Source organism: Mixophyes fleayi, unplaced genomic scaffold (assembly GCF_038048845.1).
Source record: "Mixophyes fleayi isolate aMixFle1 unplaced genomic scaffold, aMixFle1.hap1 Scaffold_169, whole genome shotgun sequence".
Taxonomy (NCBI): Eukaryota; Metazoa; Chordata; class Amphibia; order Anura; family Limnodynastidae; genus Mixophyes; species Mixophyes fleayi.
The window spans coordinates 90,001-115,000 of record NW_027446035.1 but is presented as its reverse complement, the minus strand read 5'-3'; the positions used below and the strand labels follow the sequence as shown (position 1 = coordinate 115,000).

Here is a 25,000-nt window from a genome sequence, read left to right as displayed (position 1 = left end):
TAGCAGGTCAGAAGAAGACAGCCACCATTTGTAGCCACTAAGCAGAAAAAGTGAGGATCTTGAGGATAACCCCCCAAAAAAGATTGGAAAATGTTTAAAAAAAATGCAAGAAATGTCAAGGAAGGGTTATAAGGCAGATTGACAAAGTCTGCTGCTGTCTGGGGGTGCATGAAAGAAAAAGTGACTGCAAAGGTTAAAGAAGCAAGAGCAGGCTAGGAGAGAGAGAGCGAGAGACTGCCTTGTCCTGGTGCTGTCATGCAGCCGAAGCAAAGTGTGTGGATGATTAGAAAGTAAGGAGCAGCTGGCCTGGGGAGGAGGATCAAGCCTACCACTGCTGCTGCTGCTGCTTGTGACGAGTAGAAAAGGACCAACTGAGAGCCTTGTCTCTGCCTACGGCCACACCACCCTGAACACGCCCGATCTCGTCTGATCTCGGAAGCTAAGCAGGGTCAGGCCTGGTTAGTACTTGGATGGGAGACCGCCTGGGAATACCAGGTGCTGTAGGCTTTTGCTGCTGCTGAAATCACTTTTTCACTTTCAAACCAGCAGGGGTCACTCTTGTCTTCGGCTTCTCCCTTTTACAATTGCACACTTCATTCATTTATTCCTGCACATCTAGCTCTTTCAAAAACTACACTCACACTTTACCTACACTTAAAAGCTGCCACATCCACCAGGAACATGCTCCCTTCAGCTTAGCACACCAGGAGTCCAAACAAGTGGAAATCACAGGGACCTTCCCCAGCCATATCCTGCACCCCATGGGCCAGTCTTTGAAAAGTCAAGAGGAGGGAAATCTCAGACTTATAGCAGGTCAGAAGAAGACAGCCACCATTTGTAGCCACTAAGCAGAAAAAGTGAGGATCTTGAGGATAACCCCCCAAAAAAGATAGGAAAATGTTTAAAAAAAATGCAAGAAATGTCAAGGAAGGGTTATAAGGCAGATTGACAAAGTCTGCTGCTGTCTGGGGGTGCATGAAAGAAAAAGTGACTGCAAAGGTTAAAGAAGCAAGAGCAGGCTAGGAGAGAGAGAGCGAGAGACTGCCTTGTCCTGGTGCTGTCATGCAGCCGAAGCAAAGTGTGTGGATGATTAGAAAGTAAGGAGCAGCTGGCCTGGGGAGGAGGATCAAGCCTACCACTGCTGCTGCTGCTGCTGCTGCTGCTTGTGACGAGTAGAAAAGGACCAACTGAGAGCCTTGTCTCTGCCTACGGCCACACCACCCTGAACACGCCCGATCTCGTCTGATCTCGGAAGCTAAGCAGGGTCAGGCCTGGTTAGTACTTGGATGGGAGACCGCCTGGGAATACCAGGTGCTGTAGGCTTTTGCTGCTGCTGAAATCACTTTTTCACTTTCAAACCAGCAGGGGTCACTCTTGTCTTCGGCTTCTCCCTTTTACAATTGCACACTTCATTCATTTATTCCTGCACATCTAGCTCTTTCAAAAACTACACTCACACTTTACCTACACTTAAAAGCTGCCACATCCACCAGGAACATGCTCCCTTCAGCTTAGCACACCAGGAGTCCAAACAAGTGGAAATCACAGGGACCTTCCCCAGCCATATCCTGCACCCCATGGGCCAGTCTTTGAAAAGTCAAGAGGAGGGAAATCTCAGACTTATAGCAGGTCAGAAGAAGACAGCCACCATTTGTAGCCACTAAGCAGAAAAAGTGAGGATCTTGAGGATAACCCCCCAAAAAAGATAGGAAAATGTTTAAAAAAAATGCAAGAAATGTCAAGGAAGGGTTATAAGGCAGATTGACAAAGTCTGCTGCTGTCTGGGGGTGCATGAAAGAAAAAGTGACTGCAAAGGTTAAAGAAGCAAGAGCAGGCTAGGAGAGAGAGAGCGAGAGACTGCCTTGTCCTGGTGCTGTCATGCAGCCGAAGCAAAGTGTGTGGATGATTAGAAAGTAAGGAGCAGCTGGCCTGGGGAGGAGGATCAAGCCTACCACTGCTGCTGCTGCTGCTTGTGACGAGTAGAAAAGGACCAACTGAGAGCCTTGTCTCTGCCTACGGCCACACCACCCTGAACACGCACGATCTCGTCTGATCTCGGAAGCTAAGCAGGGTCAGGCCTGGTTAGTACTTGGATGGGAGACCGCCTGGGAATACCAGGTGCTGTAGGCTTTTGCTGCTGCTGAAATCACTTTTTCACTTTCAAACCAGCAGGGGTCACTCTTGTCTTCGGCTTCTCCCTTTTACAATTGCACACTTCATTCATTTATTCCTGCACATCTAGCTCTTTCAAAAACTACACTCACACTTTACCTACACTTAAAAGCTGCCACATCCACCAGGAACATGCTCCCTTCAGCTTAGCACACCAGGAGTCCAAACAAGTGGAAATCACAGGGACCTTCCCCAGCCATATCCTGCACCCCATGGGCCAGTCTTTGAAAAGTCAAGAAGAGGGAAATCTCAGACTTATAGCAGGTCAGAAGAAGACAGCCACCATTTGTAGCCACTAAGCAGAAAAAGTGAGGATCTTGAGGATAACCCCCCAAAAAAGATTGGAAAATGTTTAAAAAAAATGCAAGAAATGTCAAGGAAGGGTTATAAGGCAGATTGACAAAGTCTGCTGCTGTCTGGGGGTGCATGAAAGAAAAAGTGACTGCAAAGGTTAAAGAAGCAAGAGCAGGCTAGGAGAGAGAGAGCGAGAGACTGCCTTGTCCTGGTGCTGTCATGCAGCCGAAGCAAAGTGTGTGGATGATTAGAAAGTAAGGAGCAGCTGGCCTGGGGAGGAGGATCAAGCCTACCACTGCTGCTGCTGCTGCTTGTGACGAGTAGAAAAGGACCAACTGAGAGCCTTGTCTCTGCCTACGGCCACACCACCCTGAACACGCCCGATCTCGTCTGATCTCGGAAGCTAAGCAGGGTCAGGCCTGGTTAGTACTTGGATGGGAGACCGCCTGGGAATACCAGGTGCTGTAGGCTTTTGCTGCTGCTGAAATCACTTTTTCACTTTCAAACCAGCAGGGGTCACTCTTGTCTTCGGCTTCTCCCTTTTACAATTGCACACTTCATTCATTTATTCCTGCACATCTAGCTCTTTCAAAAACTACACTCACACTTTACCTACACTTAAAAGCTGCCACATCCACCAGGAACATGCTCCCTTCAGCTTAGCACACCAGGAGTCCAAACAAGTGGAAATCACAGGGACCTTCCCCAGCCATATCCTGCACCCCATGGGCCAGTCTTTGAAAAGTCAAGAGGAGGGAAATCTCAGACTTATAGCAGGTCAGAAGAAGACAGCCACCATTTGTAGCCACTAAGCAGAAAAAGTGAGGATCTTGAGGATAACCCCCCAAAAAAGATAGGAAAATGTTTAAAAAAAATGCAAGAAATGTCAAGGAAGGGTTATAAGGCAGATTGACAAAGTCTGCTGCTGTCTGGGGGTGCATGAAAGAAAAAGTGACTGCAAAGGTTAAAGAAGCAAGAGCAGGCTAGGAGAGAGAGAGCGAGAGCGAGAGACTGCCTTGTCCTGGTGCTGTCATGCAGCCGAAGCAAAGTGTGTGGATGATTAGAAAGTAAGGAGCAGCTGGCCTGGGGAGGAGGATCAAGCCTACCACTGCTGCTGCTGCTGCTTGTGACGAGTAGAAAAGGACCAACTGAGAGCCTTGTCTCTGCCTACGGCCACACCACCCTGAACACGCCCGATCTCGTCTGATCTCGGAAGCTAAGCAGGGTCAGGCCTGGTTAGTACTTGGATGGGAGACCGCCTGGGAATACCAGGTGCTGTAGGCTTTTGCTGCTGCTGAAATCACTTTTTCACTTTCAAACCAGCAGGGGTCACTCTTGTCTTCGGCTTCTCCCTTTTACAATTGCACACTTCATTCATTTATTCCTGCACATCTAGCTCTTTCAAAAACTACACTCACACTTTACCTACACTTAAAAGCTGCCACATCCACCAGGAACATGCTCCCTTCAGCTTAGCACACCAGGAGTCCAAACAAGTGGAAATCACAGGGACCTTCCCCAGCCATATCCTGCACCCCATGGGCCAGTCTTTGAAAAGTCAAGAGGAGGGAAATCTCAGACTTATAGCAGGTCAGAAGAAGACAGCCACCATTTGTAGCCACTAAGCAGAAAAAGTGAGGATCTTGAGGATAACCCCCCAAAAAAGATAGGAAAATGTTTAAAAAAAATGCAAGAAATGTCAAGGAAGGGTTATAAGGCAGATTGACAAAGTCTGCTGCTGTCTGGGGGTGCATGAAAGAAAAAGTGACTGCAAAGGTTAAAGAAGCAAGAGCAGGCTAGGAGAGAGAGAGCGAGAGACTGCCTTGTCCTGGTGCTGTCATGCAGCCGAAGCAAAGTGTGTGGATGATTAGAAAGTAAGGAGCAGCTGGCCTGGGGAGGAGGATCAAGCCTACCACTGCTGCTGCTGCTGCTGCTGCTGCTTGTGACGAGTAGAAAAGGACCAACTGAGAGCCTTGTCTCTGCCTACGGCCACACCACCCTGAACACGCCCGATCTCGTCTGATCTCGGAAGCTAAGCAGGGTCAGGCCTGGTTAGTACTTGGATGGGAGACCGCCTGGGAATACCAGGTGCTGTAGGCTTTTGCTGCTGCTGAAATCACTTTTTCACTTTCAAACCAGCAGGGGTCACTCTTGTCTTCGGCTTCTCCCTTTTACAATTGCACACTTCATTCATTTATTCCTGCACATCTAGCTCTTTCAAAAACTACACTCACACTTTACCTACACTTAAAAGCTGCCACATCCACCAGGAACATGCTCCCTTCAGCTTAGCACACCAGGAGTCCAAACAAGTGGAAATCACAGGGACCTTCCCCAGCCATATCCTGCACCCCATGGGCCAGTCTTTGAAAAGTCAAGAGGAGGGAAATCTCAGACTTATAGCAGGTCAGAAGAAGACAGCCACCATTTGTAGCCACTAAGCAGAAAAAGTGAGGATCTTGAGGATAACCCCCCAAAAAAGATAGGAAAATGTTTAAAAAAAATGCAAGAAATGTCAAGGAAGGGTTATAAGGCAGATTGACAAAGTCTGCTGCTGTCTGGGGGTGCATGAAAGAAAAAGTGACTGCAAAGGTTAAAGAAGCAAGAGCAGGCTAGGAGAGAGAGAGCGAGAGACTGCCTTGTCCTGGTGCTGTCATGCAGCCGAAGCAAAGTGTGTGGATGATTAGAAAGTAAGGAGCAGCTGGCCTGGGGAGGAGGATCAAGCCTACCACTGCTGCTGCTGCTGCTTGTGACGAGTAGAAAAGGACCAACTGAGAGCCTTGTCTCTGCCTACGGCCACACCACCCTGAACACGCACGATCTCGTCTGATCTCGGAAGCTAAGCAGGGTCAGGCCTGGTTAGTACTTGGATGGGAGACCGCCTGGGAATACCAGGTGCTGTAGGCTTTTGCTGCTGCTGAAATCACTTTTTCACTTTCAAACCAGCAGGGGTCACTCTTGTCTTCGGCTTCTCCCTTTTACAATTGCACACTTCATTCATTTATTCCTGCACATCTAGCTCTTTCAAAAACTACACTCACACTTTACCTACACTTAAAAGCTGCCACATCCACCAGGAACATGCTCCCTTCAGCTTAGCACACCAGGAGTCCAAACAAGTGGAAATCACAGGGACCTTCCCCAGCCATATCCTGCACCCCATGGGCCAGTCTTTGAAAAGTCAAGAAGAGGGAAATCTCAGACTTATAGCAGGTCAGAAGAAGACAGCCACCATTTGTAGCCACTAAGCAGAAAAAGTGAGGATCTTGAGGATAACCCCCCAAAAAAGATTGGAAAATGTTTAAAAAAAATGCAAGAAATGTCAAGGAAGGGTTATAAGGCAGATTGACAAAGTCTGCTGCTGTCTGGGGGTGCATGAAAGAAAAAGTGACTGCAAAGGTTAAAGAAGCAAGAGCAGGCTAGGAGAGAGAGAGCGAGAGACTGCCTTGTCCTGGTGCTGTCATGCAGCCGAAGCAAAGTGTGTGGATGATTAGAAAGTAAGGAGCAGCTGGCCTGGGGAGGAGGATCAAGCCTACCACTGCTGCTGCTGCTGCTTGTGACGAGTAGAAAAGGACCAACTGAGAGCCTTGTCTCTGCCTACGGCCACACCACCCTGAACACGCCCGATCTCGTCTGATCTCGGAAGCTAAGCAGGGTCAGGCCTGGTTAGTACTTGGATGGGAGACCGCCTGGGAATACCAGGTGCTGTAGGCTTTTGCTGCTGCTGAAATCACTTTTTCACTTTCAAACCAGCAGGGGTCACTCTTGTCTTCGGCTTCTCCCTTTTACAATTGCACACTTCATTCATTTATTCCTGCACATCTAGCTCTTTCAAAAACTACACTCACACTTTACCTACACTTAAAAGCTGCCACATCCACCAGGAACATGCTCCCTTCAGCTTAGCACACCAGGAGTCCAAACAAGTGGAAATCACAGGGACCTTCCCCAGCCATATCCTGCACCCCATGGGCCAGTCTTTGAAAAGTCAAGAGGAGGGAAATCTCAGACTTATAGCAGGTCAGAAGAAGACAGCCACCATTTGTAGCCACTAAGCAGAAAAAGTGAGGATCTTGAGGATAACCCCCCAAAAAAGATAGGAAAATGTTTAAAAAAAATGCAAGAAATGTCAAGGAAGGGTTATAAGGCAGATTGACAAAGTCTGCTGCTGTCTGGGGGTGCATGAAAGAAAAAGTGACTGCAAAGGTTAAAGAAGCAAGAGCAGGCTAGGAGAGAGAGAGCGAGAGCGAGAGACTGCCTTGTCCTGGTGCTGTCATGCAGCCGAAGCAAAGTGTGTGGATGATTAGAAAGTAAGGAGCAGCTGGCCTGGGGAGGAGGATCAAGCCTACCACTGCTGCTGCTGCTGCTTGTGACGAGTAGAAAAGGACCAACTGAGAGCCTTGTCTCTGCCTACGGCCACACCACCCTGAACACGCCCGATCTCGTCTGATCTCGGAAGCTAAGCAGGGTCAGGCCTGGTTAGTACTTGGATGGGAGACCGCCTGGGAATACCAGGTGCTGTAGGCTTTTGCTGCTGCTGAAATCACTTTTTCACTTTCAAACCAGCAGGGGTCACTCTTGTCTTCGGCTTCTCCCTTTTACAATTGCACACTTCATTCATTTATTCCTGCACATCTAGCTCTTTCAAAAACTACACTCACACTTTACCTACACTTAAAAGCTGCCACATCCACCAGGAACATGCTCCCTTCAGCTTAGCACACCAGGAGTCCAAACAAGTGGAAATCACAGGGACCTTCCCCAGCCATATCCTGCACCCCATGGGCCAGTCTTTGAAAAGTCAAGAGGAGGGAAATCTCAGACTTATAGCAGGTCAGAAGAAGACAGCCACCATTTGTAGCCACTAAGCAGAAAAAGTGAGGATCTTGAGGATAACCCCCCAAAAAAGATAGGAAAATGTTTAAAAAAAATGCAAGAAATGTCAAGGAAGGGTTATAAGGCAGATTGACAAAGTCTGCTGCTGTCTGGGGGTGCATGAAAGAAAAAGTGACTGCAAAGGTTAAAGAAGCAAGAGCAGGCTAGGAGAGAGAGAGCGAGAGACTGCCTTGTCCTGGTGCTGTCATGCAGCCGAAGCAAAGTGTGTGGATGATTAGAAAGTAAGGAGCAGCTGGCCTGGGGAGGAGGATCAAGCCTACCACTGCTGCTGCTGCTGCTGCTGCTGCTTGTGACGAGTAGAAAAGGACCAACTGAGAGCCTTGTCTCTGCCTACGGCCACACCACCCTGAACACGCCCGATCTCGTCTGATCTCGGAAGCTAAGCAGGGTCAGGCCTGGTTAGTACTTGGATGGGAGACCGCCTGGGAATACCAGGTGCTGTAGGCTTTTGCTGCTGCTGAAATCACTTTTTCACTTTCAAACCAGCAGGGGTCACTCTTGTCTTCGGCTTCTCCCTTTTACAATTGCACACTTCATTCATTTATTCCTGCACATCTAGCTCTTTCAAAAACTACACTCACACTTTACCTACACTTAAAAGCTGCCACATCCACCAGGAACATGCTCCCTTCAGCTTAGCACACCAGGAGTCCAAACAAGTGGAAATCACAGGGACCTTCCCCAGCCATATCCTGCACCCCATGGGCCAGTCTTTGAAAAGTCAAGAGGAGGGAAATCTCAGACTTATAGCAGGTCAGAAGAAGACAGCCACCATTTGTAGCCACTAAGCAGAAAAAGTGAGGATCTTGAGGATAACCCCCCAAAAAAGATAGGAAAATGTTTTAAAAAAATGCAAGAAATGTCAAGGAAGGGTTATAAGGCAGATTGACAAAGTCTGCTGCTGTCTGGGGGTGCATGAAAGAAAAAGTGACTGCAAAGGTTAAAGAAGCAAGAGCAGGCTAGGAGAGAGAGAGCGAGAGCGAGAGACTGCCTTGTCCTGGTGCTGTCATGCAGCCGAAGCAAAGTGTGTGGATGATTAGAAAGTAAGGAGCAGCTGGCCTGGGGAGGAGGATCAAGCCTACCACTGCTGCTGCTGCTGCTTGTGACGAGTAGAAAAGGACCAACTGAGAGCCTTGTCTCTGCCTACGGCCACACCACCCTGAACACGCCCGATCTCGTCTGATCTCGGAAGCTAAGCAGGGTCAGGCCTGGTTAGTACTTGGATGGGAGACCGCCTGGGAATACCAGGTGCTGTAGGCTTTTGCTGCTGCTGAAATCACTTTTTCACTTTCAAACCAGCAGGGGTCACTCTTGTCTTCGGCTTCTCCCTTTTACAATTGCACACTTCATTCATTTATTCCTGCACATCTAGCTCTTTCAAAAACTACACTCACACTTTACCTACACTTAAAAGCTGCCACATCCACCAGGAACATGCTCCCTTCAGCTTAGCACACCAGGAGTCCAAACAAGTGGAAATCACAGGGACCTTCCCCAGCCATATCCTGCACCCCATGGGCCAGTCTTTGAAAAGTCAAGAAGAGGGAAATCTCAGACTTATAGCAGGTCAGAAGAAGACAGCCACCATTTGTAGCCACTAAGCAGAAAAAGTGAGGATCTTGAGGATAACCCCCCAAAAAAGATTGGAAAATGTTTAAAAAAAATGCAAGAAATGTCAAGGAAGGGTTATAAGGCAGATTGACAAAGTCTGCTGCTGTCTGGGGGTGCATGAAAGAAAAAGTGACTGCAAAGGTTAAAGAAGCAAGAGCAGGCTAGGAGAGAGAGAGCGAGAGACTGCCTTGTCCTGGTGCTGTCATGCAGCCGAAGCAAAGTGTGTGGATGATTAGAAAGTAAGGAGCAGCTGGCCTGGGGAGGAGGATCAAGCCTACCACTGCTGCTGCTGCTGCTGCTGCTGCTTGTGACGAGTAGAAAAGGACCAACTGAGAGCCTTGTCTCTGCCTACGGCCACACCACCCTGAACACGCCCGATCTCGTCTGATCTCGGAAGCTAAGCAGGGTCAGGCCTGGTTAGTACTTGGATGGGAGACCGCCTGGGAATACCAGGTGCTGTAGGCTTTTGCTGCTGCTGAAATCACTTTTTCACTTTCAAACCAGCAGGGGTCACTCTTGTCTTCGGCTTCTCCCTTTTACAATTGCACACTTCATTCATTTATTCCTGCACATCTAGCTCTTTCAAAAACTACACTCACACTTTACCTACACTTAAAAGCTGCCACATCCACCAGGAACATGCTCCCTTCAGCTTAGCACACCAGGAGTCCAAACAAGTGGAAATCACAGGGACCTTCCCCAGCCATATCCTGCACCCCATGGGCCAGTCTTTGAAAAGTCAAGAGGAGGGAAATCTCAGACTTATAGCAGGTCAGAAGAAGACAGCCACCATTTGTAGCCACTAAGCAGAAAAAGTGAGGATCTTGAGGATAACCCCCCAAAAAAGATTGGAAAATGTTTAAAAAAAATGCAAGAAATGTCAAGGAAGGGTTATAAGGCAGATTGACAAAGTCTGCTGCTGTCTGGGGGTGCATGAAAGAAAAAGTGACTGCAAAGGTTAAAGAAGCAAGAGCAGGCTAGGAGAGAGAGAGCGAGAGCGAGAGCCTGCCTTGTCCTGGTGCTGTCATGCAGCCGAAGCAAAGTGTGTGGATGATTAGAAAGTAAGGAGCAGCTGGCCTGGGGAGGAGGATCAAGCCTACCACTGCTGCTGCTGCTGCTTGTGACGAGTAGAAAAGGACCAACTGAGAGCCTTGTCTCTGCCTACGGCCACACCACCCTGAACACGCCCGATCTCGTCTGATCTCAGAAGCTAAGCAGGGTCAGGCCTGGTTAGTACTTGGATGGGAGACCACCTGGGAATACCAGGTGCTGTAGGCTTTTGCTGCTGCTGAAATCACTTTTTCACTTTCAAACCAGCAGGGGTCACTCTTGTCTTCGGCTTCTCCCTTTTACAATTGCACACTTCATTCATTTATTCCTGCACATCTAGCTCTTTCAAAAACTACACTCACACTTTACCTACACTTAAAAGCTGCCACATCCACCAGGAACATGCTCCCTTCAGCTTAGCACACCAGGAGTTTAAACAAGTGGAAATCACAGGGACCTTCCCCAGCCATATCCTGCACCCCATGGGCCAGTCTTTGAAAAGTCAAGAGGAGGGAAATCTCAGACTTATAGCAGGTCAGAAGAAGACAGCCACCATTTGTAGCCACTAAGCAGAAAAAGTGAGGATCTTGAGGATAACCCCCCAAAAAAGATAGGAAAATGTTTAAAAAAAATGCAAGAAATGTCAAGGAAGGGTTATAAGGCAGATTGACAAAGTCTGCTGCTGTCTGGGGGTGCATGAAAGAAAAAGTGACTGCAAAGGTTAAAGAAGCAAGAGCAGGCTAGGAGAGAGAGAGCGAGAGCGAGAGACTGCCTTGTCCTGGTGCTGTCATGCAGCCGAAGCAAAGTGTGTGGATGATTAGAAAGTAAGGAGCAGCTGGCCTGGGGAGGAGGATCAAGCCTACCACTGCTGCTGCTGCTGCTTGTGACGAGTAGAAAAGGACCAACTGAGAGCCTTGTCTCTGCCTACGGCCACACCACCCTGAACACGCCCGATCTCGTCTGATCTCGGAAGCTAAGCAGGGTCAGGCCTGGTTAGTACTTGGATGGGAGACCGCCTGGGAATACCAGGTGCTGTAGGCTTTTGCTGCTGCTGAAATCACTTTTTCACTTTCAAACCAGCAGGGGTCACTCTTGTCTTCGGCTTCTCCCTTTTACAATTGCACACTTCATTCATTTATTCCTGCACATCTAGCTCTTTCAAAAACTACACTCACACTTTACCTACACTTAAAAGCTGCCACATCCACCAGGAACATGCTCCCTTCAGCTTAGCACACCAGGAGTCCAAACAAGTGGAAATCACAGGGACCTTCCCCAGCCATATCCTGCACCCCATGGGCCAGTCTTTGAAAAGTCAAGAGGAGGGAAATCTCAGACTTATAGCAGGTCAGAAGAAGACAGCCACCATTTGTAGCCACTAAGCAGAAAAAGTGAGGATCTTGAGGATAACCCCCCAAAAAAGATAGGAAAATGTTTAAAAAAAATGCAAGAAATGTCAAGGAAGGGTTATAAGGCAGATTGACAAAGTCTGCTGCTGTCTGGGGGTGCATGAAAGAAAAAGTGACTGCAAAGGTTAAAGAAGCAAGAGCAGGCTAGGAGAGAGAGAGCGAGAGACTGCCTTGTCCTGGTGCTGTCATGCAGCCGAAGCAAAGTGTGTGGATGATTAGAAAGTAAGGAGCAGCTGGCCTGGGGAGGAGGATCAAGCCTACCACTGCTGCTGCTGCTGCTTGTGACGAGTAGAAAAGGACCAACTGAGAGCCTTGTCTCTGCCTACGGCCACACCACCCTGAACACGCCCGATCTCGTCTGATCTCGGAAGCTAAGCAGGGTCAGGCCTGGTTAGTACTTGGATGGGAGACCACCTGGGAATACCAGGTGCTGTAGGCTTTTGCTGCTGCTGAAATCACTTTTTCACTTTCAAACCAGCAGGGGTCACTCTTGTCTTCGGCTTCTCCCTTTTACAATTGCACACTTCATTCATTTATTCCTGCACATCTAGCTCTTTCAAAAACTACACTCACACTTTACCTACACTTAAAAGCTGCCACATCCACCAGGAACATGCTCCCTTCAGCTTAGCACACCAGGAGTTTAAACAAGTGGAAATCACAGGGACCTTCCCCAGCCATATCCTGCACCCCATGGGCCAGTCTTTGAAAAGTCAAGAGGAGGGAAATCTCAGACTTATAGCAGGTCAGAAGAAGACAGCCACCATTTGTAGCCACTAAGCAGAAAAAGTGAGGATCTTGAGGATAACCCCCCAAAAAAGATTGGAAAATGTTTAAAAAAAATGCAAGAAATGTCAAGGAAGGGTTATAAGGCAGATTGACAAAGTCTGCTGCTGTCTGGGGGTGCATGAAAGAAAAAGTGACTGCAAAGGTTAAAGAAGCAAGAGCAGGCTAGGAGAGAGAGAGCGAGAGCGAGAGCCTGCCTTGTCCTGGTGCTGTCATGCAGCCGAAGCAAAGTGTGTGGATGATTAGAAAGTAAGGAGCAGCTGGCCTGGGGAGGAGGATCAAGCCTACCACTGCTGCTGCTGCTGCTTGTGACGAGTAGAAAAGGACCAACTGAGAGCCTTGTCTCTGCCTACGGCCACACCACCCTGAACACGCCCGATCTCGTCTGATCTCGGAAGCTAAGCAGGGTCAGGCCTGGTTAGTACTTGGATGGGAGACCGCCTGGGAATACCAGGTGCTGTAGGCTTTTGCTGCTGCTGAAATCACTTTTTCACTTTCAAACCAGCAGGGGTCACTCTTGTCTTCGGCTTCTCCCTTTTACAATTGCACACTTCATTCATTTATTCCTGCACATCTAGCTCTTTCAAAAACTACACTCACACTTTACCTACACTTAAAAGCTGCCACATCCACCAGGAACATGCTCCCTTCAGCTTAGCACACCAGGAGTCCAAACAAGTGGAAATCACAGGGACCTTCCCCAGCCATATCCTGCACCCCATGGGCCAGTCTTTGAAAAGTCAAGAGGAGGGAAATCTCAGACTTATAGCAGGTCAGAAGAAGACAGCCACCATTTGTAGCCACTAAGCAGAAAAAGTGAGGATCTTGAGGATAACCCCCCAAAAAAGATTGGAAAATGTTTAAAAAAAATGCAAGAAATGTCAAGGAAGGGTTATAAGGCAGATTGACAAAGTCTGCTGCTGTCTGGGGGTGCATGAAAGAAAAAGTGACTGCAAAGGTTAAAGAAGCAAGAGCAGGCTAGGAGAGAGAGAGCGAGAGACTGCCTTGTCCTGGTGCTGTCATGCAGCCGAAGCAAAGTGTGTGGATGATTAGAAAGTAAGGAGCAGCTGGCCTGGGGAGGAGGATCAAGCCTACCACTGCTGCTGCTGCTGCTTGTGACGAGTAGAAAAGGACCAACTGAGAGCCTTGTCTCTGCCTACGGCCACACCACCCTGAACACGCCCGATCTCGTCTGATCTCGGAAGCTAAGCAGGGTCAGGCCTGGTTAGTACTTGGATGGGAGACCGCCTGGGAATACCAGGTGCTGTAGGCTTTTGCTGCTGCTGAAATCACTTTTTCACTTTCAAACCAGCAGGGGTCACTCTTGTCTTCGGCTTCTCCCTTTTACAATTGCACACTTCATTCATTTATTCCTGCACATCTAGCTCTTTCAAAAACTACACTCACACTTTACCTACACTTAAAAGCTGCCACATCCACCAGGAACATGCTCCCTTCAGCTTAGCACACCAGGAGTCCAAACAAGTGGAAATCACAGGGACCTTCCCCAGCCATATCCTGCACCCCATGGGCCAGTCTTTGAAAAGTCAAGAGGAGGGAAATCTCAGACTTATAGCAGGTCAGAAGAAGACAGCCACCATTTGTAGCCACTAAGCAGAAAAAGTGAGGATCTTGAGGATAACCCCCCAAAAAAGATAGGAAAATGTTTAAAAAAAATGCAAGAAATGTCAAGGAAGGGTTATAAGGCAGATTGACAAAGTCTGCTGCTGTCTGGGGGTGCATGAAAGAAAAAGTGACTGCAAAGGTTAAAGAAGCAAGAGCAGGCTAGGAGAGAGAGAGCGAGAGACTGCCTTGTCCTGGTGCTGTCATGCAGCCGAAGCAAAGTGTGTGGATGATTAGAAAGTAAGGAGCAGCTGGCCTGGGGAGGAGGATCAAGCCTACCACTGCTGCTGCTGCTGCTGCTGCTGCTTGTGACGAGTAGAAAAGGACCAACTGAGAGCCTTGTCTCTGCCTACGGCCACACCACCCTGAACACGCCCGATCTCGTCTGATCTCGGAAGCTAAGCAGGGTCAGGCCTGGTTAGTACTTGGATGGGAGACCGCCTGGGAATACCAGGTGCTGTAGGCTTTTGCTGCTGCTGAAATCACTTTTTCACTTTCAAACCAGCAGGGGTCACTCTTGTCTTCGGCTTCTCCCTTTTACAATTGCACACTTCATTCATTTATTCCTGCACATCTAGCTCTTTCAAAAACTACACTCACACTTTACCTACACTTAAAAGCTGCCACATCCACCAGGAACATGCTCCCTTCAGCTTAGCACACCAGGAGTCCAAACAAGTGGAAATCACAGGGACCTTCCCCAGCCATATCCTGCACCCCATGGGCCAGTCTTTGAAAAGTCAAGAGGAGGGAAATCTCAGACTTATAGCAGGTCAGAAGAAGACAGCCACCATTTGTAGCCACTAAGCAGAAAAAGTGAGGATCTTGAGGATAACCCCCCAAAAAAGATAGGAAAATGTTTAAAAAAAATGCAAGAAATGTCAAGGAAGGGTTATAAGGCAGATTGACAAAGTCTGCTGCTGTCTGGGGGTGCATGAAAGAAAAAGTGACTGCAAAGGTTAAAGAAGCAAGAGCAGGCTAGGAGAGAGAGAGCGAGAGCGAGAGACTGCCTTGTCCTGGTGCTGTCATGCAGCCGAAGCAAAGTGTGTGGATGATTAGAAAGTAAGGAGCAGCTGGCCTGGGGAGGAGGATCAAGCCTACCACTGCTGCTGCTGCTGCTTGTGACGAGTAGAAAAGGACCAACTGAGAGCCTTGTCTCTGCCTACGGCCACACCACCCTGAACACGCACGATCTCGTCTGATCTCGGAAGCTAAGCAGGGTCAGGCCTGGTTAGTACTTGGATGGGAGACCGCCTGGGAATACCAGGTGCTGTAGGCTTTTGCTGCTGCTGAAATCACTTTTTCACTTTCAAACCAGCAGGGGTCACTCTTGTCTTCGGCTTCTCCCTTTTACAATTGCACACTTCATTCATTTATTCCTGCACATCTAGCTCTTTCAAAAACTACACTCACACTTTACCTACACTTAAAAGCTGCCACATCCACCAGGAACATGCTCCCTTCAGCTTAGCACACCAGGAGTCCAAACAAGTGGAAATCACAGGGACCTTCCCCAGCCATATCCTGCACCCCATGGGCCAGTCTTTGAAAAGTCAAGAAGAGGGAAATCTCAGACTTATAGCAGGTCAGAAGAAGACAGCCACCATTTGTAGCCACTAAGCAGAAAAAGTGAGGATCTTGAGGATAACCCCCCAAAAAAGATTGGAAAATGTTTAAAAAAAATGCAAGAAATGTCAAGGAAGGGTTATAAGGCAGATTGACAAAGTCTGCTGCTGTCTGGGGGTGCATGAAAGAAAAAGTGACTGCAAAGGTTAAAGAAGCAAGAGCAGGCTAGGAGAGAGAGAGCGAGAGACTGCCTTGTCCTGGTGCTGTCATGCAGCCGAAGCAAAGTGTGTGGATGATTAGAAAGTAAGGAGCAGCTGGCCTGGGGAGGAGGATCAAGCCTACCACTGCTGCTGCTGCTGCTGCTGCTGCTTGTGACGAGTAGAAAAGGACCAACTGAGAGCCTTGTCTCTGCCTACGGCCACACCACCCTGAACACGCCCGATCTCGTCTGATCTCGGAAGCTAAGCAGGGTCAGGCCTGGTTAGTACTTGGATGGGAGACCGCCTGGGAATACCAGGTGCTGTAGGCTTTTGCTGCTGCTGAAATCACTTTTTCACTTTCAAACCAGCAGGGGTCACTCTTGTCTTCGGCTTCTCCCTTTTACAATTGCACACTTCATTCATTTATTCCTGCACATCTAGCTCTTTCAAAAACTACACTCACACTTTACCTACACTTAAAAGCTGCCACATCCACCAGGAACATGCTCCCTTCAGCTTAGCACACCAGGAGTCCAAACAAGTGGAAATCACAGGGACCTTCCCCAGCCATATCCTGCACCCCATGGGCCAGTCTTTGAAAAGTCAAGAGGAGGGAAATCTCAGACTTATAGCAGGTCAGAAGAAGACAGCCACCATTTGTAGCCACTAAGCAGAAAAAGTGAGGATCTTGAGGATAACCCCCCAAAAAAGATAGGAAAATGTTTAAAAAAAATGCAAGAAATGTCAAGGAAGGGTTATAAGGCAGATTGACAAAGTCTGCTGCTGTCTGGGGGTGCATGAAAGAAAAAGTGACTGCAAAGGTTAAAGAAGCAAGAGCAGGCTAGGAGAGAGAGAGCGAGAGCGAGAGACTGCCTTGTCCTGGTGCTGTCATGCAGCCGAAGCAAAGTGTGTGGATGATTAGAAAGTAAGGAGCAGCTGGCCTGGGGAGGAGGATCAAGCCTACCACTGCTGCTGCTGCTGCTTGTGACGAGTAGAAAAGGACCAACTGAGAGCCTTGTCTCTGCCTACGGCCACACCACCCTGAACACGCCCGATCTCGTCTGATCTCGGAAGCTAAGCAGGGTCAGGCCTGGTTAGTACTTGGATGGGAGACCGCCTGGGAATACCAGGTGCTGTAGGCTTTTGCTGCTGCTGAAATCACTTTTTCACTTTCAAACCAGCAGGGGTCACTCTTGTCTTCGGCTTCTCCCTTTTACAATTGCACACTTCATTCATTTATTCCTGCACATCTAGCTCTTTCAAAAACTACACTCACACTTTACCTACACTTAAAAGCTGCCACATCCACCAGGAACATGCTCCCTTCAGCTTAGCACACCAGGAGTCCAAACAAGTGGAAATCACAGGGACCTTCCCCAGCCATATCCTGCACCCCATGGGCCAGTCTTTGAAAAGTCAAGAGGAGGGAAATCTCAGACTTATAGCAGGTCAGAAGAAGACAGCCACCATTTGTAGCCACTAAGCAGAAAAAGTGAGGATCTTGAGGATAACCCCCCAAAAAAGATAGGAAAATGTTTAAAAAAAATGCAAGAAATGTCAAGGAAGGGTTATAAGGCAGATTGACAAAGTCTGCTGCTGTCTGGGGGTGCATGAAAGAAAAAGTGACTGCAAAGGTTAAAGAAGCAAGAGCAGGCTAGGAGAGAGAGAGCGAGAGACTGCCTTGTCCTGGTGCTGTCATGCAGCCGAAGCAAAGTGTGTGGATGATTAGAAAGTAAGGAGCAGCTGGCCTGGGGAGGAGGATCAAGCCTACCACTGCTGCTGCTGCTGCTGCTGCTGCTTGTGACGAGTAGAAAAGGACCAACTGAGAGCCTTGTCTCTGCCTACGGCCACACCACCCTGAACACGCCCGATCTCGTCTGATCTCGGAAGCTAAGCAGGGTCAGGCCTGGTTAGTACTTGGATGGGAGACCGCCTGGGAATACCAGGTGCTGTAGGCTTTTGCTGCTGCTGAAATCACTTTTTCACTTTCAAACCAGCAGGGGTCACTCTTGTCTTCGGCTTCTCCCTTTTACAATTGCACACTTCATTCATTTATTCCTGCACATCTAGCTCTTTCAAAAACTACACTCACACTTTACCTACACTTAAAAGCTGCCACATCCACCAGGAACATGCTCCCTTCAGCTTAGCACACCAGGAGTCCAAACAAGTGGAAATCACAGGGACCTTCCCCAGCCATATCCTGCACCCCATGGGCCAGTCTTTGAAAAGTCAAGAGGAGGGAAATCTCAGACTTATAGCAGGTCAGAAGAAGACAGCCACCATTTGTAGCCACTAAGCAGAAAAAGTGAGGATCTTGAGGATAACCCCCCAAAAAAGATAGGAAAATGTTTTAAAAAAATGCAAGAAATGTCAAGGAAGGGTTATAAGGCAGATTGACAAAGTCTGCTGCTGTCTGGGGGTGCATGAAAGAAAAAGTGACTGCAAAGGTTAAAGAAGCAAGAGCAGGCTAGGAGAGAGAGAGCGAGAGCGAGAGACTGCCTTGTCCTGGTGCTGTCATGCAGCCGAAGCAAAGTGTGTGGATGATTAGAAAGTAAGGAGCAGCTGGCCTGGGGAGGAGGATCAAGCCTACCACTGCTGCTGCTGCTGCTTGTGACGAGTAGAAAAGGACCAACTGAGAGCCTTGTCTCTGCCTACGGCCACACCACCCTGAACACGCCCGATCTCGTCTGATCTCGGAAGCTAAGCAGGGTCAGGCCTGGTTAGTACTTGGATGGGAGACCGCCTGGGAATACCAGGTGCTGTAGGCTTTTGCTGCTGCTGAAATCACTTTTTCACTTTCAAACCAGCAGGGGTCACTCTTGTCTTCGGCTTCTCCCTTTTACAATTGCACACTTCATTCATTTATTCCTGCACATCTAGCTCTTTCAAAAACTACACTCACACTTTACCTACACTTAAAAGCTGCCACATCCACCAGGAACATGCTCCCTTCAGCTTAGCACACCAGGAGTCCAAACAAGTGGAAATCACAGGGACCTTCCCCAGCCATATCCTGCACCCCATGGGCCAGTCTTTGAAAAGTCAAGAAGAGGGAAATCTCAGACTTATAGCAGGTCAGAAGAAGACAGCCACCATTTGTAGCCACTAAGCAGAAAAAGTGAGGATCTTGAGGATAACCCCCCAAAAAAGATTGGAAAATGTTTAAAAAAAATGCAAGAAATGTCAAGGAAGGGTTATAAGGCAGATTGACAAAGTCTGCTGCTGTCTGGGGGTGCATGAAAGAAAAAGTGACTGCAAAGGTTAAAGAAGCAAGAGCAGGCTAGGAGAGAGAGAGCGAGAGACTGCCTTGTCCTGGTGCTGTCATGCAGCCGAAGCAAAGTGTGTGGATGATTAGAAAGTAAGGAGCAGCTGGCCTGGGGAGGAGGATCAAGCCTACCACTGCTGCTGCTGCTGCTGCTGCTGCTTGTGACGAGTAGAAAAGGACCAACTGAGAGCCTTGTCTCTGCCTACGGCCACACCACCCTGAACACGCCCGATCTCGTCTGATCTCGGAAGCTAAGCAGGGTCAGGCCTGGTTAGTACTTGGATGGGAGACCGCCTGGGAATACCAGGTGCTGTAGGCTTTTGCTGCTGCTGAAATCACTTTTTCACTTTCAAACCAGCAGGGGTCACTCTTGTCTTCGGCTTCTCCCTTTTACAATTGCACACTTCATTCATTTATTCCTGCACATCTAGCTCTTTCAAAAACTACACTCACACTTTACCTACACTTAAAAGCTGCCACATCCACCAGGAACATGCTCCCTTCAGCTTAGCACACCAGGAGTCCAAACAAGTGGAAATCACAGGGACCTTCCCCAGCCATATCCTGCACCCCATGGGCCAGTCTTTGAAAAGTCAAGAGGAGGGAAATCTCAGACTTATAGCAGGTCAGAAGAAGACAGCCACCATTTGTAGCCACTAAGCAGAAAAAGTGAGGATCTTGAGGATAACCCCCCAAAAAAGATTGGAAAATGTTTAAAAAAAATGCAAGAAATGTCAAGGAAGGGTTATAAGGCAGATTGACAAAGTCTGCTGCTGTCTGGGGGTGCATGAAAGAAAAAGTGACTGCAAAGGTTAAAGAAGCAAGAGCAGGCTAGGAGAGAGAGAGCGAGAGCGAGAGCCTGCCTTGTCCTGGTGCTGTCATGCAGCCGAAGCAAAGTGTGTGGATGATTAGAAAGTAAGGAGCAGCTGGCCTGGGGAGGAGGATCAAGCCTACCACTGCTGCTGCTGCTGCTTGTGACGAGTAGAAAAGGACCAACTGAGAGCCTTGTCTCTGCCTACGGCCACACCACCCTGAACACGCCCGATCTCGTCTGATCTCAGAAGCTAAGCAGGGTCAGGCCTGGTTAGTACTTGGATGGGAGACCACCTGGGAATACCAGGTGCTGTAGGCTTTTGCTGCTGCTGAAATCACTTTTTCACTTTCAAACCAGCAGGGGTCACTCTTGTCTTCGGCTTCTCCCTTTTACAATTGCACACTTCATTCATTTATTCCTGCACATCTAGCTCTTTCAAAAACTACACTCACACTTTACCTACACTTAAAAGCTGCCACATCCACCAGGAACATGCTCCCTTCAGCTTAGCACACCAGGAGTTTAAACAAGTGGAAATCACAGGGACCTTCCCCAGCCATATCCTGCACCCCATGGGCCAGTCTTTGAAAAGTCAAGAGGAGGGAAATCTCAGACTTATAGCAGGTCAGAAGAAGACAGCCACCATTTGTAGCCACTAAGCAGAAAAAGTGAGGATCTTGAGGATAACCCCCCAAAAAAGATTGGAAAATGTTTAAAAAAAATGCAAGAAATGTCAAGGAAGGGTTATAAGGCAGATTGACAAAGTCTGCTGCTGTCTGGGGGTGCATGAAAGAAAAAGTGACTGCAAAGGTTAAAGAAGCAAGAGCAGGCTAGGAGAGAGAGAGCGAGAGCGAGAGCCTGCCTTGTCCTGGTGCTGTCATGCAGCCGAAGCAAAGTGTGTGGATGATTAGAAAGTAAGGAGCAGCTGGCCTGGGGAGGAGGATCAAGCCTACCACTGCTGCTGCTGCTGCTTGTGACGAGTAGAAAAGGACCAACTGAGAGCCTTGTCTCTGCCTACGGCCACACCACCCTGAACACGCCCGATCTCGTCTGATCTCGGAAGCTAAGCAGGGTCAGGCCTGGTTAGTACTTGGATGGGAGACCGCCTGGGAATACCAGGTGCTGTAGGCTTTTGCTGCTGCTGAAATCACTTTTTCACTTTCAAACCAGCAGGGGTCACTCTTGTCTTCGGCTTCTCCCTTTTACAATTGCACACTTCATTCATTTATTCCTGCACATCTAGCTCTTTCAAAAACTACACTCACACTTTACCTACACTTAAAAGCTGCCACATCCACCAGGAACATGCTCCCTTCAGCTTAGCACACCAGGAGTCCAAACAAGTGGAAATCACAGGGACCTTCCCCAGCCATATCCTGCACCCCATGGGCCAGTCTTTGAAAAGTCAAGAGGAGGGAAATCTCAGACTTATAGCAGGTCAGAAGAAGACAGCCACCATTTGTAGCCACTAAGCAGAAAAAGTGAGGATCTTGAGGATAACCCCCCAAAAAAGATTGGAAAATGTTTAAAAAAAATGCAAGAAATGTCAAGGAAGGGTTATAAGGCAGATTGACAAAGTCTGCTGCTGTCTGGGGGTGCATGAAAGAAAAAGTGACTGCAAAGGTTAAAGAAGCAAGAGCAGGCTAGGAGAGAGAGAGCGAGAGACTGCCTTGTCCTGGTGCTGTCATGCAGCCGAAGCAAAGTGTGTGGATGATTAGAAAGTAAGGAGCAGCTGGCCTGGGGAGGAGGATCAAGCCTACCACTGCTGCTGCTGCTGCTTGTGACGAGTAGAAAAGGACCAACTGAGAGCCTTGTCTCTGCCTACGGCCACACCACCCTGAACACGCCCGATCTCGTCTGATCTCGGAAGCTAAGCAGGGTCAGGCCTGGTTAGTACTTGGATGGGAGACCGCCTGGGAATACCAGGTGCTGTAGGCTTTTGCTGCTGCTGAAATCACTTTTTCACTTTCAAACCAGCAGGGGTCACTCTTGTCTTCGGCTTCTCCCTTTTACAATTGCACACTTCATTCATTTATTCCTGCACATCTAGCTCTTTCAAAAACTACACTCACACTTTACCTACACTTAAAAGCTGCCACATCCACCAGGAACATGCTCCCTTCAGCTTAGCACACCAGGAGTCCAAACAAGTGGAAATCACAGGGACCTTCCCCAGCCATATCCTGCACCCCATGGGCCAGTCTTTGAAAAGTCAAGAGGAGGGAAATCTCAGACTTATAGCAGGTCAGAAGAAGACAGCCACCATTTGTAGCCACTAAGCAGAAAAAGTGAGGATCTTGAGGATAACCCCCCAAAAAAGATAGGAAAATGTTTAAAAAAAATGCAAGAAATGTCAAGGAAGGGTTATAAGGCAGATTGACAAAGTCTGCTGCTGTCTGGGGGTGCATGAAAGAAAAAGTGACTGCAAAGGTTAAAGAAGCAAGAGCAGGCTAGGAGAGAGAGAGCGAGAGACTGCCTTGTCCTGGTGCTGTCATGCAGCCGAAGCAAAGTGTGTGGATGATTAGAAAGTAAGGAGCAGCTGGCCTGGGGAGGAGGATCAAGCCTACCACTGCTGCTGCTGCTGCTGCTGCTGCTTGTGACGAGTAGAAAAGGACCAACTGAGAGCCTTGTCTCTGCCTACGGCCACACCACCCTGAACACGCCCGATCTCGTCTGATCTCGGAAGCTAAGCAGGGTCAGGCCTGGTTAGTACTTGGATGGGAGACCGCCTGGGAATACCAGGTGCTGTAGGCTTTTGCTGCTGCTGAAATCACTTTTTCACTTTCAAACCAGCAGGGGTCACTCTTGTCTTCGGCTTCTCCCTTTTACAATTGCACACTTCATTCATTTATTCCTGCACATCTAGCTCTTTCAAAAACTACACTCACACTTTACCTACACTTAAAAGCTGCCACATCCACCAGGAACATGCTCCCTTCAGCTTAGCACACCAGGAGTCCAAACAAGTGGAAATCACAGGGACCTTCCCCAGCCATATCCTGCACCCCATGGGCCAGTCTTTGAAAAGTCAAGAGGAGGGAAATCTCAGACTTATAGCAGGTCAGAAGAAGACAGCCACCATTTGTAGCCACTAAGCAGAAAAAGTGAGGATCTTGAGGATAACCCCCCAAAAAAGATAGGAAAATGTTTAAAAAAAATGCAAGAAATGTCAAGGAAGGGTTATAAGGCAGATTGACAAAGTCTGCTGCTGTCTGGGGGTGCATGAAAGAAAAAGTGACTGCAAAGGTTAAAGAAGCAAGAGCAGGCTAGGAGAGAGAGAGCGAGAGCGAGAGACTGCCTTGTCCTGGTGCTGTCATGCAGCCGAAGCAAAGTGTGTGGATGATTAGAAAGTAAGGAGCAGCTGGCCTGGGGAGGAGGATCAAGCCTACCACTGCTGCTGCTGCTGCTTGTGACGAGTAGAAAAGGACCAACTGAGAGCCTTGTCTCTGCCTACGGCCACACCACCCTGAACACGCCCGATCTCGTCTGATCTCGGAAGCTAAGCAGGGTCAGGCCTGGTTAGTACTTGGATGGGAGACCGCCTGGGAATACCAGGTGCTGTAGGCTTTTGCTGCTGCTGAAATCACTTTTTCACTTTCAAACCAGCAGGGGTCACTCTTGTCTTCGGCTTCTCCCTTTTACAATTGCACACTTCATTCATTTATTCCTGCACATCTAGCTCTTTCAAAAACTACACTCACACTTTACCTACACTTAAAAGCTGCCACATCCACCAGGAACATGCTCCCTTCAGCTTAGCACACCAGGAGTCCAAACAAGTGGAAATCACAGGGACCTTCCCCAGCCATATCCTGCACCCCATGGGCCAGTCTTTGAAAAGTCAAGAGGAGGGAAATCTCAGACTTATAGCAGGTCAGAAGAAGACAGCCACCATTTGTAGCCACTAAGCAGAAAAAGTGAGGATCTTGAGGATAACCCCCCAAAAAAGATAGGAAAATGTTTAAAAAAAATGCAAGAAATGTCAAGGAAGGGTTATAAGGCAGATTGACAAAGTCTGCTGCTGTCTGGGGGTGCATGAAAGAAAAAGTGACTGCAAAGGTTAAAGAAGCAAGAGCAGGCTAGGAGAGAGAGAGCGAGAGACTGCCTTGTCCTGGTGCTGTCATGCAGCCGAAGCAAAGTGTGTGGATGATTAGAAAGTAAGGAGCAGCTGGCCTGGGGAGGAGGATCAAGCCTACCACTGCTGCTGCTGCTGCTGCTGCTGCTTGTGACGAGTAGAAAAGGACCAACTGAGAGCCTTGTCTCTGCCTACGGCCACACCACCCTGAACACGCCCGATCTCGTCTGATCTCGGAAGCTAAGCAGGGTCAGGCCTGGTTAGTACTTGGATGGGAGACCGCCTGGGAATACCAGGTGCTGTAGGCTTTTGCTGCTGCTGAAATCACTTTTTCACTTTCAAACCAGCAGGGGTCACTCTTGTCTTCGGCTTCTCCCTTTTACAATTGCACACTTCATTCATTTATTCCTGCACATCTAGCTCTTTCAAAAACTACACTCACACTTTACCTACACTTAAAAGCTGCCACATCCACCAGGAACATGCTCCCTTCAGCTTAGCACACCAGGAGTCCAAACAAGTGGAAATCACAGGGACCTTCCCCAGCCATATCCTGCACCCCATGGGCCAGTCTTTGAAAAGTCAAGAGGAGGGAAATCTCAGACTTATAGCAGGTCAGAAGAAGACAGCCACCATTTGTAGCCACTAAGCAGAAAAAGTGAGGATCTTGAGGATAACCCCCCAAAAAAGATAGGAAAATGTTTTAAAAAAATGCAAGAAATGTCAAGGAAGGGTTATAAGGCAGATTGACAAAGTCTGCTGCTGTCTGGGGGTGCATGAAAGAAAAAGTGACTGCAAAGGTTAAAGAAGCAAGAGCAGGCTAGGAGAGAGAGAGCGAGAGCGAGAGACTGCCTTGTCCTGGTGCTGTCATGCAGCCGAAGCAAAGTGTGTGGATGATTAGAAAGTAAGGAGCAGCTGGCCTGGGGAGGAGGATCAAGCCTACCACTGCTGCTGCTGCTGCTTGTGACGAGTAGAAAAGGACCAACTGAGAGCCTTGTCTCTGCCTACGGCCACACCACCCTGAACACGCCCGATCTCGTCTGATCTCGGAAGCTAAGCAGGGTCAGGCCTGGTTAGTACTTGGATGGGAGACCGCCTGGGAATACCAGGTGCTGTAGGCTTTTGCTGCTGCTGAAATCACTTTTTCACTTTCAAACCAGCAGGGGTCACTCTTGTCTTCGGCTTCTCCCTTTTACAATTGCACACTTCATTCATTTATTCCTGCACATCTAGCTC

At 48.5% G+C, this 25,000-nt stretch overlaps 31 non-coding genes across 31 annotated transcripts; all 31 read left to right on the top strand.

The window, feature by feature from the left end:
- Positions 1-388: 388 nt before the first annotated feature.
- On the top strand, positions 389-507 carry LOC142117083 (5S ribosomal RNA). The gene has a single exon (XR_012682676.1). It is a non-coding gene; the product is annotated as a 5S ribosomal RNA (ribosomal RNA).
- Positions 508-1,204: 697 nt separating this feature from the next.
- Positions 1,205-1,323, top strand: LOC142117082 (5S ribosomal RNA). The gene has a single exon (XR_012682675.1). It is a non-coding gene; the product is annotated as a 5S ribosomal RNA (ribosomal RNA).
- Positions 1,324-2,011: 688 nt separating this feature from the next.
- Positions 2,012-2,130, top strand: LOC142117113 (5S ribosomal RNA). The gene has a single exon (XR_012682703.1). It is a non-coding gene; the product is annotated as a 5S ribosomal RNA (ribosomal RNA).
- A 688-nt stretch (positions 2,131-2,818) lies between these two features.
- On the top strand, positions 2,819-2,937 carry LOC142117081 (5S ribosomal RNA). The gene has a single exon (XR_012682674.1). It is a non-coding gene; the product is annotated as a 5S ribosomal RNA (ribosomal RNA).
- Positions 2,938-3,631: 694 nt separating this feature from the next.
- LOC142117080 (5S ribosomal RNA) lies at positions 3,632-3,750 on the top strand. Its single transcript, XR_012682673.1, has one exon. It is a non-coding gene; the product is annotated as a 5S ribosomal RNA (ribosomal RNA).
- Positions 3,751-4,447: 697 nt separating this feature from the next.
- LOC142117079 (5S ribosomal RNA) lies at positions 4,448-4,566 on the top strand. Its single transcript, XR_012682672.1, has one exon. It is a non-coding gene; the product is annotated as a 5S ribosomal RNA (ribosomal RNA).
- A 688-nt stretch (positions 4,567-5,254) lies between these two features.
- LOC142117112 (5S ribosomal RNA) lies at positions 5,255-5,373 on the top strand. The gene has a single exon (XR_012682702.1). It is a non-coding gene; the product is annotated as a 5S ribosomal RNA (ribosomal RNA).
- A 688-nt stretch (positions 5,374-6,061) lies between these two features.
- On the top strand, positions 6,062-6,180 carry LOC142117078 (5S ribosomal RNA). The gene has a single exon (XR_012682671.1). It is a non-coding gene; the product is annotated as a 5S ribosomal RNA (ribosomal RNA).
- Positions 6,181-6,874: 694 nt separating this feature from the next.
- On the top strand, positions 6,875-6,993 carry LOC142117076 (5S ribosomal RNA). Its single transcript, XR_012682670.1, has one exon. It is a non-coding gene; the product is annotated as a 5S ribosomal RNA (ribosomal RNA).
- Positions 6,994-7,690: 697 nt separating this feature from the next.
- LOC142117075 (5S ribosomal RNA) lies at positions 7,691-7,809 on the top strand. The gene has a single exon (XR_012682669.1). It is a non-coding gene; the product is annotated as a 5S ribosomal RNA (ribosomal RNA).
- Positions 7,810-8,503: 694 nt separating this feature from the next.
- LOC142117074 (5S ribosomal RNA) lies at positions 8,504-8,622 on the top strand. Its single transcript, XR_012682668.1, has one exon. It is a non-coding gene; the product is annotated as a 5S ribosomal RNA (ribosomal RNA).
- A 697-nt stretch (positions 8,623-9,319) lies between these two features.
- Positions 9,320-9,438, top strand: LOC142117073 (5S ribosomal RNA). The gene has a single exon (XR_012682667.1). It is a non-coding gene; the product is annotated as a 5S ribosomal RNA (ribosomal RNA).
- Positions 9,439-10,132: 694 nt separating this feature from the next.
- On the top strand, positions 10,133-10,251 carry LOC142117105 (5S ribosomal RNA). Its single transcript, XR_012682696.1, has one exon. It is a non-coding gene; the product is annotated as a 5S ribosomal RNA (ribosomal RNA).
- A 694-nt stretch (positions 10,252-10,945) lies between these two features.
- On the top strand, positions 10,946-11,064 carry LOC142117071 (5S ribosomal RNA). The gene has a single exon (XR_012682665.1). It is a non-coding gene; the product is annotated as a 5S ribosomal RNA (ribosomal RNA).
- A 688-nt stretch (positions 11,065-11,752) lies between these two features.
- Positions 11,753-11,871, top strand: LOC142117072 (5S ribosomal RNA). The gene has a single exon (XR_012682666.1). It is a non-coding gene; the product is annotated as a 5S ribosomal RNA (ribosomal RNA).
- Positions 11,872-12,565: 694 nt separating this feature from the next.
- On the top strand, positions 12,566-12,684 carry LOC142117070 (5S ribosomal RNA). Its single transcript, XR_012682664.1, has one exon. It is a non-coding gene; the product is annotated as a 5S ribosomal RNA (ribosomal RNA).
- A 688-nt stretch (positions 12,685-13,372) lies between these two features.
- On the top strand, positions 13,373-13,491 carry LOC142117069 (5S ribosomal RNA). Its single transcript, XR_012682663.1, has one exon. It is a non-coding gene; the product is annotated as a 5S ribosomal RNA (ribosomal RNA).
- A 697-nt stretch (positions 13,492-14,188) lies between these two features.
- Positions 14,189-14,307, top strand: LOC142117068 (5S ribosomal RNA). Its single transcript, XR_012682662.1, has one exon. It is a non-coding gene; the product is annotated as a 5S ribosomal RNA (ribosomal RNA).
- Positions 14,308-15,001: 694 nt separating this feature from the next.
- LOC142117111 (5S ribosomal RNA) lies at positions 15,002-15,120 on the top strand. The gene has a single exon (XR_012682701.1). It is a non-coding gene; the product is annotated as a 5S ribosomal RNA (ribosomal RNA).
- Positions 15,121-15,817: 697 nt separating this feature from the next.
- LOC142117067 (5S ribosomal RNA) lies at positions 15,818-15,936 on the top strand. The gene has a single exon (XR_012682661.1). It is a non-coding gene; the product is annotated as a 5S ribosomal RNA (ribosomal RNA).
- A 694-nt stretch (positions 15,937-16,630) lies between these two features.
- On the top strand, positions 16,631-16,749 carry LOC142117065 (5S ribosomal RNA). Its single transcript, XR_012682660.1, has one exon. It is a non-coding gene; the product is annotated as a 5S ribosomal RNA (ribosomal RNA).
- Positions 16,750-17,446: 697 nt separating this feature from the next.
- Positions 17,447-17,565, top strand: LOC142117064 (5S ribosomal RNA). Its single transcript, XR_012682659.1, has one exon. It is a non-coding gene; the product is annotated as a 5S ribosomal RNA (ribosomal RNA).
- A 694-nt stretch (positions 17,566-18,259) lies between these two features.
- LOC142117063 (5S ribosomal RNA) lies at positions 18,260-18,378 on the top strand. Its single transcript, XR_012682658.1, has one exon. It is a non-coding gene; the product is annotated as a 5S ribosomal RNA (ribosomal RNA).
- Positions 18,379-19,075: 697 nt separating this feature from the next.
- Positions 19,076-19,194, top strand: LOC142117062 (5S ribosomal RNA). The gene has a single exon (XR_012682657.1). It is a non-coding gene; the product is annotated as a 5S ribosomal RNA (ribosomal RNA).
- Positions 19,195-19,888: 694 nt separating this feature from the next.
- LOC142117104 (5S ribosomal RNA) lies at positions 19,889-20,007 on the top strand. The gene has a single exon (XR_012682695.1). It is a non-coding gene; the product is annotated as a 5S ribosomal RNA (ribosomal RNA).
- A 694-nt stretch (positions 20,008-20,701) lies between these two features.
- Positions 20,702-20,820, top strand: LOC142117061 (5S ribosomal RNA). The gene has a single exon (XR_012682656.1). It is a non-coding gene; the product is annotated as a 5S ribosomal RNA (ribosomal RNA).
- Positions 20,821-21,508: 688 nt separating this feature from the next.
- On the top strand, positions 21,509-21,627 carry LOC142117059 (5S ribosomal RNA). Its single transcript, XR_012682654.1, has one exon. It is a non-coding gene; the product is annotated as a 5S ribosomal RNA (ribosomal RNA).
- A 697-nt stretch (positions 21,628-22,324) lies between these two features.
- LOC142117058 (5S ribosomal RNA) lies at positions 22,325-22,443 on the top strand. Its single transcript, XR_012682653.1, has one exon. It is a non-coding gene; the product is annotated as a 5S ribosomal RNA (ribosomal RNA).
- A 694-nt stretch (positions 22,444-23,137) lies between these two features.
- Positions 23,138-23,256, top strand: LOC142117057 (5S ribosomal RNA). The gene has a single exon (XR_012682652.1). It is a non-coding gene; the product is annotated as a 5S ribosomal RNA (ribosomal RNA).
- Positions 23,257-23,953: 697 nt separating this feature from the next.
- On the top strand, positions 23,954-24,072 carry LOC142117056 (5S ribosomal RNA). The gene has a single exon (XR_012682651.1). It is a non-coding gene; the product is annotated as a 5S ribosomal RNA (ribosomal RNA).
- A 694-nt stretch (positions 24,073-24,766) lies between these two features.
- Positions 24,767-24,885, top strand: LOC142117054 (5S ribosomal RNA). Its single transcript, XR_012682650.1, has one exon. It is a non-coding gene; the product is annotated as a 5S ribosomal RNA (ribosomal RNA).
- The last annotated feature ends 115 nt before the right edge of the window (positions 24,886-25,000 follow it).